At 40.6% G+C, this 12,361-nt stretch overlaps 1 protein-coding gene across 2 annotated transcripts in view; it reads left to right on the top strand.

Annotated features, from left to right (window-relative positions):
* Positions 1-11,728: 11,728 nt before the first annotated feature.
* The window catches only part of Slc5a9 (solute carrier family 5 member 9), a 30,204-nt gene continuing 29,571 nt past the window's right edge, over positions 11,729-12,361 (top strand). For both annotated transcript variants that reach the window (XM_023724278.1, XM_004639152.3), the window contains exon 1: positions 11,729-12,008. The gene's annotated coding sequence lies outside the window, so the exon portion shown is untranslated. The remainder of the gene's footprint in view (positions 12,009-12,361) is intronic.

The raw sequence follows: 12,361 nt of genomic DNA, 5'->3' as shown, positions 1-12,361 counted from the left end.
GCAATTGAGACTGGGCTTGGTGGTGCGTGTTTGTAATCCCAGTTCTTGGAAGACTGTAGACAGGAGAATCACTAAAAGTCTGATCTAGTAGTGAGACCCTGAACACAGTGTAGATCCTTCTCTATAAATACAGGAAGAAAAAAAAGATTGTAGAAAGCAATATACCCTTGATTTGAAACTGGTGCTGTCTGCAATACTATCAGAAGGTGCTATTCCTAAAGCTTAGCTTACATATAGGCATGACCAACAAAAAATACACTGCTTTTGAATCTTTATTTCTACCTGGCAAGAAGCCAAGGAAGTTTTTCAATAGGACAGTCTACATCTACGGTGAGGGAGAGTGAAATTTTTGATAGAACATTTGTCCCAGAGCCACATTTGCACTGGGAGGCCAGTCTGGCTCTTTTGCAAATAAAGATGCCTTTCTCTTCACCCCAGGGCCACTGTGAGCCTTTTGCCCTGGATTATACTCACCCTGTAAAGTGTGCTTCTTTTCTGCCTTCAATCAATGAATAAATACCTTTGATGTCTTTTCTGTATCTTTTTCAACTTTTTGTTCAGGACCCTAAAGACCTGGAAAGAAGTTCCCCAGCCCCATCCAGTGGTACAGTTAGGATTTTATTTTTTTAAAATTCATTTTAATGTGAAAAAAGGTAAAATAGCAATGAAATAGTTTCGGAATAGGTTAGTAGGACAGTTACAATAATTAATACAATGCATATTGTTGTCTTCCTAGTAGTTATTCAGAAGACAAGATGCAGACATGATATCTTGCCTAAACAATATTAGTACAAACCTTTTTTTCTCAATGAACTGAGAGAAAGTAGCTGTATATCTTTTCTATCTTGTGTATGCATATATTTTCTTTCTTTTCACAACAAAATGGTTCTTACAAAGTTAGTAATATGTGACACAAGGTTGCCTAGCGACTAATAGCTGACCTTAACCGGGAAGAATGTCTATCTCAAAACTGAGGTAGCTTGTTTGCTTTAGGCATGAGGCCCAGTCCCACCTACACACATTTGATCAATTTCCTAGCTTCTGAGGCTCCCAGCGTATCCTCCTTTTGTTTTGTTTTGTGAGAGATGGATGTTTCATTGCAGTTAGAGGTGCTGTATTTGGAGAAGACTTTAAAGGACCTTTTCATACTTTATGCCAGTCCAAAGATTGTAGGTACTTGAATTCAGCAAAATAATCCAATATAGTCCAATAGTTCATCATAGTAGTGAGTTATCAGCACAACTGTCAATTGTCAGAAGTTGTTGACTTGAGCTTTTTACAGCTCAGCATTTTAATATAGTGTTACTTTTTATACCTGTGGCTACACTTTTCTGCTGAATGGTTAAGGCAAAATTAAAGCAAGACCTATATAATTAAAAATGTAACTTTTGCTATCTGACAAGTTCAGTCCAATCCCCTCAGGATTTACCCTAGAACCATTTACAGTATCTTGTAGATCTTTTGTCAGTGTCAGCCATCCAGATGAGTAAGATTTTAATTATTTTTAAACTCTATGTAAATATATTGTTTGTTTTGTGTCATTTATATTACTCTAATTTTTTTTTCTGTGGATGGTGTGGAGGATTGAGTCATCAAAAGGGGACTGGATGACTACTGGCCTCTTTTAGAATATTTTGCTGAGTTAACATACCTATAATATTCAAATAACGAAACTAAACAAGAAAAGGGGATACAGATGAATGTCCATTTTGTATCTGTGTATTCAAAGTGGTTAGGATAGATATATAGTTACATTCTCTTAATGAATAGAGGGATTTGTTCTAATGGTGTTTGTAAATAGGATATCATGTCCTCATCTTGTACAGCAATTAACCACTAGGAAGAATGTATGCAATGTGTTAATTATTGAAACTGTCCTACCAATTTGGTTTGAAACTGTCTCACTGCTATTTGTTTCTCAATAAAATCATGGAGAAAAATAAATAAAGAAAAAAAAAGAGGACTGGACACTAAGAAGACACTCAAATAAAAGTAGAAGAGATACCCATCTCAGCAAACAAAAAATGTTCAATATGGAAACAAGAAGCATGAAAACACAAGGCAGCATGACTCCTCAGATGTCCATAACTCATTAGGAACTAAATGCGAAGATATCAAAGTAGACAAAACATCAAGCAAATAATTTAAAAATGATTTTATAAATGATTAATGATAGGGAATATGAATAAACAGCTCAATGAATTAAAAACAATCAAAAGTATAAAGGAGTAACTCAAAAAAGTGATAGAGATTCTAGAGAAGAACAAAACAGAAACTCCCAAAGTAAAAGGCACAAATAGCCCAATTGAAAACAGTTGAGAGCCTCACCCATAGACAAAACCAAGCTTAAGACAGGGACTGGAGATGAGGTTGAGGAATTATTACATGCTGACACCGATAAAGACCAAACAAAAATCAATAACCAAACATGCAAAAGCTCTGTGACATGATTAAAGATCAAACTATAAATGTTCAGGGTAGAATGCAATGCCAAGGTCTGCAGTAATGGCATACAAAATCTATTTAATGCAAAAATAACATAACTTTCCAAATCTTGGGAATGACATGTACACCCAAGCACAGGATGCCTCTAGAATTCCCGACAAGAATGACCAGAAAAGAACATTTCCACATCACATTATAGTTAAAATGTTGATAACAGAAAAAGGAAAGACTTAGGACAGAAATACCAATTCATGTACAGGTCTAAATCCATCATAATAAACTACAGACGTCTCCGCAAATGTTCCAAATGTTGGGAGGGCATGGAACAATGTGTGTAAGCCCTGAAAGTAAAATAACCACCGATTAAAGGCCTTCTCATGATGCCAGTTATTTAAGTCTCCTGCAATGGGTTCTGGTCTCCGGCCTGGATTACTGTGCATAGTGGGAAAGGAAAGAAAGAACAAAAGTAGAGGGGTGTATAGCAAGGCTCTGTGACCACCAGTTGCTCCCTAGGAACAAAAGGCCAAAAGGCAGTGTGGCCAAGGCTTTTCTTGATATGGATCACAGCGGTGGGTGGGATGGTGGCAGAGTGCATGGGAAGAGAAACTGCAGGCATGATGTGCAAGGAGAACAGAGCCCTCCTGAACCAGGGCAGAGGCTCTCCAATTAGTGGCGCAGGAGATAACTTGATACATGAAAGCTGGCACATTCATGCCAAGAGGGGATAGTTCTTTCTGAGTCTCATGGTCGTGGCTGAAATTTTATCTCATGTCTTAGCCCTGGAATCTCACAGGCTCTTGGTCAGACCGCCATTCCGGCCATCACCACAGGAGCAATTCTTACCTGTGTGCAGCCTCTTTACCATTCTGAGACACATTGGTGCCTCAGCTGGGCTTGATTACATTCTTTTGGCCAATTAAGGGAACATCTGCTTTGTGTGTGTGTGTGTGTGTGTGTGTGTGTGTGTGTGTGTGTGTGTGTTACCAGGGATTGAACTCAGGACCTTGCGCTTGCCAGGCAGGCACTTATTCCATTGAGCTCCAGCCCCTGGAACATTGGCTTTTATATACCCAGCCCTGCAAATCTCAGTGAGTAGGGCTGAAGTAAAGGTTAGGTAAAGAGACAAGGGGTTTCCTTCTTCTGGGGAATGCAGCTTGCTGGACTCCCACAACTGCCAAGCTGGATTTCTGTGCTCAGCAAAATTGAAGTCGAAATAAAAACCTTCAGGACAAGAATAAATTTTTTAAAACCTCATAATTACTAACCCACCACTGCAAAATATATTTAAAGGACTCTTATACACAGAAGAGAAAAGGAGATAATCTTGAGAACTAATAAGGAATCGAATATTAGAAAACAACAAAATGGCAAAAATTAGTATAAATCTTTCTATAATAGCTTTGAAAGTAAATGGCCTTAATTCTACAATCAAAACACACTGTCTGGCAGAATGGATTAAGAGACAAGACGCAACTCTGCTGCTCACAAGAAGCACATCTCAATGCAAAGACATACAATGACTGAAAAATGAAAAGGTGAAAACGATACTCTACAGATTCAGAATCTGAAAGTAGTCAGCAGCAGCCATGCTTATAAATGAAAAAATAACTTCAAGAGAAAATTATTCAGATGAGACAAAGGACACTGTATTTTGGGAAAGGACCAATCCACCAAGTAGATATAACAGCTGTCAATATATTTGCACTGATGTCAGGTTACTCAATTTCATACCTTAAATATTATGCAACATGAAGGGACATATAAGTCACAATACAATGATGATAGGTGACTTCGTACAGTATTCCACTCTCACCAATAGATAGGCCATCCAGACATAAAATGAATAAAGAAACATCAGAGCTAAACTACAGTACCAGAGACCCACGCAGTGGGTTCTAATCTCCTGCCTGAAATTGTGGCATATGGCTGGGAAAAAAGAGCAAGGGACAAAATAGGGGTGCAGCAGTGATCTGGGGTGACCTTGTTCCTGGGGTAAAAAGGGCATGAGGTGCCCAGAACCTTGCTATTTACTCTTTGAGAAAACTGGTGAGCATTTTGCAGCAGGATGTGTGAGACAAGTTGAAAGCTAGTAAGGCTTATACCAGAGAGGACAAGGCATTCTTGGGAAGGGACAGGAATAGCCAGATCTAAATTACAGTTACACCTGCTTTGCAGCCAATAGGAAGGACTTTTCCTCTGGAGTCATACAGGCCTCAGCAGAGACTATTTCCTATCTTAGCTCTATGATATCATATCTCATCTACCTGAGTTCAACCACCGCTGCTGACAGTAAATTACATTAGTTCGTCATCATCCACTTTCATAAAGACACACATGCAGCCTTGGCAAGACTCGTTAATTACACTAAAAGCCAGTTTAGGGAAGCCACCTCCATGCAGCCTCCACTGCTGATAAGTAAACACAATCACACTTGGGTCTGGGGAAGGGCGATGTGGCAGCCCTTCACACTACACCTAGATTAAGTAGACTAAAAAGATGTCTACAGAGCATTCCATCCAATAGCAGCATAATAATACATTCTTTTTAGTAACTGATATTGAACAGTACAACTAACATCTATAGGCAAGTGGGATTCTGGATAGTGAATCTGAAAATTAGGTACATCTATCTCCCTGGAGTCCAAATTGCCACATTCCACCCAGGAGTTACGTCCAAGGGAGATGGAGCTCAGGTTATTTGCAAGCTGCCACACAGCCACAAGAGGGATCTGTGGCCTCCACCAGGAACAAGAAGGGAATAAACATCTAGGACAGTTCTACCTTCAGTGTCACAAGGTTACTTCTCAGCACCTGATTTTTAGGTCTCTTCTTTTGTGTATCCTGCTGAGATAACTGGTAAAGACAAAATGTGTCCACTAGAAGGTTCTTCATGCTAAACCCATGATCAGTAAATAAATCCATTTTTTAGCTACCAACGTCCTAAAATAGTTGAAAAGTAATATAAAAGATTAGGTAGTGTTAGATAAAAATGTCATGTTTTAAAATCACTGGTATTGCATAAAGTAGCTCTGGTATGTGGACGAGTGGACAACCCAGTGATGGACCCGAGCATTAGGCAGACGTACCTACCCAGACACAGCCTGCTATCAGAGAGGTGGGGAGTTGGAAATCAACTGTTTTATCTGCAGGATTTGTTGTTGTTGTTGTTATTTTGGATAGGATTAATTCCTAAAGTGGGAAATTACTGAGCTATTAATTAATTTAAGGATTTCTGTGCATGTTATCCTAAGGAGGACACAAAAAAATTTACACCAGCACTAAATCACCACTTGTATAACAGTGTGAGCAAAAAATAACCTTTCTTACAGAGTGCAGTGGCTGGGGTTAGATCCCCCGGGCCTGCCATGCCGGCCACACCCCAGGGACGTGCTGAGACAGTGATTGAAACTGGGCGTGGTGGCACTCACCTGTAAACCCAGCACTCGGGAGGTTGAAAGCAGGAGAATCACTATGAGTCTGATCTACGTAGTGAGACCCTGAACACGCTGTAGACCTTGTCCTAAATTCGTAGAAAAGAAATAACCTTTCTTAAAGTAAAACAGTAACACATGTGTAATGCTCAAGTGCTTTACAAAATAGTTTCACTGTACACAGTCCAGTGCAATAAGAACTATCATTGACATCATTGACAGAGGCAAGAACTAAGGCTTAAACACATTCAGATGCTTTCTTGGAGTTATATTGGTAAGGAGTAGCTCAGGCAGCACTAAGATTTAGAGTCCCCAGCCCCCAGTCCTCATATTCTAGATTGTAATTAATTTGAAAGAGATTTGCAGGAATTACACATGGTTTAAAGTCACAAGCCACCCCTGGGGATGCTGGTGTGGCATCTGATTATTTTATGGCGAAGGCGCTTGAGGACCACCAGCTTCCTTATACCACCTAAGCTACCTGTATAAGTGTCCATGAATTCATCCTGGCCCATACCCCATACTTCCAGCCAAACACTTCCAACATCTCCACTGCCATGAGAAATATGGGAGACAGACCAACTAATTCATCTTCAGAAAACCAACCTCAGAAAAGAACTGACATAGAAAGTAGTCATTTTTTTAGTGAAAAATTAGTTTTCTAGAATTTCCAATTGCCCAACCCAGAAGATATTTTATGTATGTGGTTATTTAGATTTAAATTTTAAGTTAAATTAAGTTTAAACTTGTGTTGCTCACTCACACGGGCCACAGTGCCAGTCTTCAACAGCCACAAGTATATAACATTTGCATCACTGCATTGTGTTACTACACAACAGTAGTCCAAGTGCTGAACACAGTGATGTACTATTCAGCACCTGTTTAGACTTCTAGCTGTCCAGCTAACACCTATCTAATGCTAAATTTAACATCCTACAGATGATGCTCAGAAATGCCATCAAATGTTTTACTCTTCATCGCTGAATGTTCACAGCACGGGGGAAACCAAACCTGATACATGGTTCTATCTTGTGCTTAATTCTTGATATTTTCCATTCCAAAGAGAATAATCCCTGCAGATCCAAAATCCTACAGAAATCTGCAAAGGAAAGAATGTTGTCAATTTACACGGTCCAGCTCTTAAATGATATGGGCTTTCTGAATCTCTCCCTTTCTGCATCAAGGGCTTATGGAACACATATATTTCTTTGTGTTCTGAACTCCTATCTCATGGAAAATCATGACACACTGATATTCCCAGGGCATTATACACATGGCAATCTTTTACTAACTATAACCACATAGCTGTGACACATGAGCTACTGTGCCCAAATATCATGAAAATACAAGCCTTCATTATTATTTCATCAGATTATTATTTCATCATTATTTGGAGGGAGAGAAATAAGCTGTCCAAGGTAACACAAATAGTAAGATTAGGAGCAAAGAAAAAAAAAAAAAAAACAACTTACTTTGTATTACTGGTCCCAGGTCTGGAAGTTAATTTCATAGAAAAGCAAACGTCTGAAAGACAAATGTTGGGGATTATAAAAAGGCTTTAGTCAGTGACCAACACTGGAAGAGAACTTTGCTTGCAAATTAAAATTTCAACTCTGGTGGTTGAGAGGTCGCAGACATAAGACGGAAATAATGAGGAAGGTAGACTAATAAAATGGAGGATAATAAAGTGTAGGAAAGCCAATGGCTTCTCTGGGAATAGGCAGAGATTTTTCAAGAACTTGAGTGCCTCATCTTTTTGCTCCTTCATAGTTTGGTATTCCCAGTCATGGTGGCTAGTGGATATCTGCAGCTTTAAAGGAAGGAGAAAGAGACGAGGCAAGTCTAGGTCAAGTTAACCCTGTATCATAGTTCTGGAAAAAACACTTCTCAAGTGACCTATACATGAGAACAGCATTGAATAGAGCACAAATGTTGAGGTAGCAAGGAGATAGACGCAGTCTGAGGGCAGAAGTGTGAATCATTCCCACCTATCTCTAGGCTACAGAGAAGAGTTAATATTTTCAAGAAAATATCCTGAAAGTAATGCAGGCAACCCTTATCCCCTTGACCTACATGGCAGAACTACTGAGAGTGATAATGTATTGCCCAAACATGTGACCTCCAAAATTATTCCTTCTTCATTTAACTAAGAGCCTGTGAAGATAAGCTTATTTGGGTTTTCTCTCAGAAAAAAAAAAAAGCATGACTAAAAATGGTTGGCTCTTTTCTGTTTGCCATTTGAGCTGGAACTGCCCTGGAAGGGAGGAACCTGCTCTCTACCTTCTTCTGAATCAAGAAAGTTAGAGCCAAGAGGTAGGTGGAGAGTGAATTCTGAGGAGTTAGAGAGCAGAGAGGGGCTGTCTTTAAAAACAGATTTTTCTTTGGTACATCCACTGATAGATAAGAATGCACTGGTAGACAGGTGAGCTGAATCTCCAGGATTCTGAATATGTGATTTCAAGGAGTACAGAAAATCAGAGAAAGACTTTCTCACAGAGATTTACAGAGTTACACTGTCTCAGTGAGTTTCGGAATATTTCAGAGAGTGAATCACAATGTTCCAGAGAAAGTTTACAAAGTTTAGAGATAGACATTTTCAATTTTTCTGAATGAGAATGAGAGAGAGAGAGAGAGAGAGAGAGAGAGAGAGAGAGAGAGAGAGAGACAGAGGTTGCACAGAGAATTTGAAAAACTTCAAAGAAAGGTTAAGAGTAGAGAAAAAATCAGATGAGGTCAGAGACTTTTCTGAAAAGCAAGCATTTGAATGCCAGAAATGTCTCAGAGAATATTCGACATCTTGCTGCATTGTAAACCTGTAGAGCCCCCCACTTTCACAGACAGTTTATTTGGACATTTAATTTTATAGACAGAATCAAGATGGGGTAGGAGGCAAGGGATGAGGACAAGCCTCCAAGGTCGGCTTCTCTCCAGACAGATCCTGGAATAAAGATGCTGGTGTACGATCCTGGAATAAAGATGTTGGTGTACACTCTTCCTCTCCCTTGTGGCCATTTCTTATACTACAATTCTGAAAAGGACAGCTTTTCATCAGAGCCACAGTTGTCTTAATCACCTGCTCTCTAAACCAAGGCCTGGTAAAACAATTCACATAAGAATCTTTCCTACAGCTATGTAATTTTAAAAAGATGTTAAGAAAGGTGTGTGTGTGTGTGTGTGTGTGTGTGTGTGCACGTGTACGCACACACTCACATGTGCCCATGTGCACAGGCACATTTACTCTGCTCTTGGCAGTTACCACCAACAAGGTCACTTCCCAGGGATCCCACTATGGGCAAGGTGCTTTATAATTGTTAACACAACCACTGACCCGTTGTTCTGAGACACTGAGCCTAAGGAAGTAAAGTCACTCATCTCAGATGAGGCAGCTAACAAACCAAAGCTCTTCAGTTCAAGTCTGGATGTGTCTTACTTCCTACTTCAGATTCCAGTCCTTTCCTCTGTTCCCAACTCCCTGTTCTCCAGGTGTATTTCTTTAAAGGAAGATATCTAGGGTCCACCCTATTTTTTCCAGTTATACAGTAAGTACAGGATACAATATACAACAGAAGCTTGGTGACTATCAATGATTAAAAATCTGATAGATCATGTATTTAAAAAATTTAGTATCTATCTGGACTTCATGAGTGGCTAGAAAGCCAACCCAGGAAATGGCAAAATGTTTACCCTTAACTTCCCCAGGCTTGGTGAAGCTAATGAAGAGCAGTCCACCTCCATTCATAGCGTACTAAAAAAGACAATTTTCCCCTCTCAGATAATAGAGATGTCAGAGACCCACTGCAGTGGGTAAACTTCTGGAGGTAATTCCCACAGGGAAGGGAAAGAATGGGAAGAAGCCACTGACCAGAGCTTTGAGTCTTCTCTTGCTTCACACAACGGACTATAACACAGTGAACTTCATGAGGCTTATAAGGGGCAGATCTCTCCCCAAGAGAATTCCCCTTTCCAATTGAGGAGAAGTGAGTCTCACAACTCCACTGAGGCAGTCAGGCTTCCAGCTGTAGAACAGAGTCCAGGTGATGCACTTCGTCTGGCCTCGAAAGCAGTGGGCATTTCCCAGGGGTTAGAATGGTGAGAATGGGCCAGAGAGATCCCCTAAGTGTAATGAAGGTGGAGAGCAGGGACAGAAGTCAGGAGACTCCAGGAACGGCCTATCCTGATACTTGCCATCTGATACTGGACAGGCAAGTGGAACTAACTGACTCCCAGTGTTTTCCCCTGAAAAATAAGAATCATAAATCATCTTCTATGAAAACAGAACCAAAACTTTCTGATTTCAACATTTATAGTATTAATTATACCATAATACCACATCAAATATTTTAAAATATCCTTTCTAAAGGTCAGGAACTAAGTTCAAATCCTTTAGCCCCATAACCTGTCTTAATGTATCCTGCACACCCTAAACAGTTGTGCCACCTGTGATGTTTAGAACTCTCACTCTCTTTACTGTGCTGTGCTCATAGAGGCTATTTTAGGATGTCACCTCCCCAGTGAGTCTGTGCAATCCCTGAGAGATATTAAGACTCCTTTTATTCTGAGTTCTTGCTGAGTAAACAGTGAGTGTCTACAGAATGCATGTTGAGGGGATCGTGAAGAAGCCCTTGTTGCCCATGTCTAAGGAGCTCAGGCCACAGTACACTGAGGGAGAAAGCAGGCTGACCTCATAGCTGGGAGTCTGTGGGGTTCATCTCAGGCCTGCATAGACTCGCCTTGTGGCCTGGAAACTTGCTGACTTCTCACAGCCTCAGTTCCTTTAAGTATAAAGTGGGAATAGTGATCCTTCTACTGTGTAGTAAGAACTACACACTAGCTCATGGGTAAAGACAATAAAAAATGTGCACTGTTCAAAATGTGGTATGGCTGGGAGATCCGAGTAACCTCCAGGATCCTTTCTTCTTTGTTTATGAATCTAAAAATTGGAGTATATTAACAGGACACATACTACCTAAAGTAATGACAGTATTTTCCATCTGTTATAGTCACTTTACTGTAACTGAGATAAAATACAAAATGCCCATAATTTAAGGTGGAAAAGTTTATTTTGGCTCAGGGTTGCAATGGATTTATTCCATGGTCAGACTTCATTTTATTTCCCCTCAGCTTTATTAAAGCATAATGAACAAATAAAAATAATTTATATTTTAATTGTGATAATTTGACATAAACACCATACATTAGAAAATGATAGCCTCAATCAAATTGATCTATACATCTATCACTTCTTATAGTTATCATTTTTGTGTGTGGTGAGAACATTTAGAGTTCACTTCCTTGGAAATTTCAAGTATAAAATATAGCACCATTAAGTATATTCACCATGAGAGGACCCAGCCCAGAGTGACTCAACGCAAAAACTATATATATATATTTGAGGAAGGCTTCTGCGTGCCACTTTCTTAAAAGAGCTTGATTGACACAGCCGCACCACTTCAGAGGAGCTCAAATCTTTGCAGCAGCTGCCACTACTTTCTCAAAAGAGCTCTGGTCTTCACAGTCAGCACAGAAAAGAAAATGAGGCTTAACAAAAGCTACAACTACTGCCCTTCGCTTTGCTCTTCACTGTTTACTGCGGCCATAAGCTGCTGTTATCTGCCTTAGAGCCAACAAAATGTAGGCTAAAACCTCCACTAACTGTGGGCCAAATAAATCTTTCCTTTCTTAATTTTAGGTGCTAGCATTTTGTCCCAACAATAACAAAAAATAGCTGAGACACCATGCTGTACAGCAGAGCACCACTCACTGATCTTCAGCTGAAAGTCTGAGCACACATCCTTCTTGAGGAACTTGTTTGCCCAGTTGTGTGAAGCAAGACGGCAGCCCTGTTCACTTTGAGCTGCGTCTCCCTTTCCACCTGTGCCCAGGAGCATGGGGAACTGAGCCCAGAGAGAGCTCTTCTTCAGTGCTGTCCCTCTGAACCCAAGTGGATGGGAGTGAGATTTGAGGGCATGCCCTGCCACCTCCCGAGGGTAAGGCCGGTGCTAACCCACTGCCTTGCCTGAGCTGTCTCAGCAGCTGTTAGAGGCCAGGCCAGAACTGTACCACACTCCGCATTCCAGGACCCAGAGGCTGAGAAGCCGAACCTCTGGAGGCTTGAGGAGGCTGTGCTGGGCAGGTAAGATCCAGCCATATCCAACAGGGGTAAGTTTATAATGACTAGAGTATATAACTTTCTCATTTCTCTTGTCTTTTCACAGTCCCTGGTTCTCTGATTTATGCTTCCATTAATCCTTCTTTCCTCTTGGAATTGAGCATCTAACTTGTCCCCCAGAAGCCATCTGGACATGGAAGGACTCCAAATGCTTAGCCGGCTGGGGGCTGGGGAAGGTCGCCATGAGGACGACAGTGGGTGCCCATCCTGGGCTTCTCAGACTGTGTGTTTTCCCCTGCAGGCCCTAGCCTTGCTTCTCTCCATCAGTGGCCATGCTGTGTGTGGATGAGGAGAATCACAATGTGCTGTGTTTGAGC

The sequence above is a fragment of the Octodon degus genome, unplaced genomic scaffold, assembly GCF_000260255.1.
Source record: "Octodon degus isolate 3935 unplaced genomic scaffold, OctDeg1.0 scaffold00107, whole genome shotgun sequence".
Lineage (NCBI taxonomy): Eukaryota > Metazoa > Chordata > Mammalia > Rodentia > Octodontidae > Octodon > Octodon degus.
The sequence above is the reverse complement of the archived record's forward strand: the minus strand, read 5'-3'. Positions and strand labels throughout refer to the sequence as shown.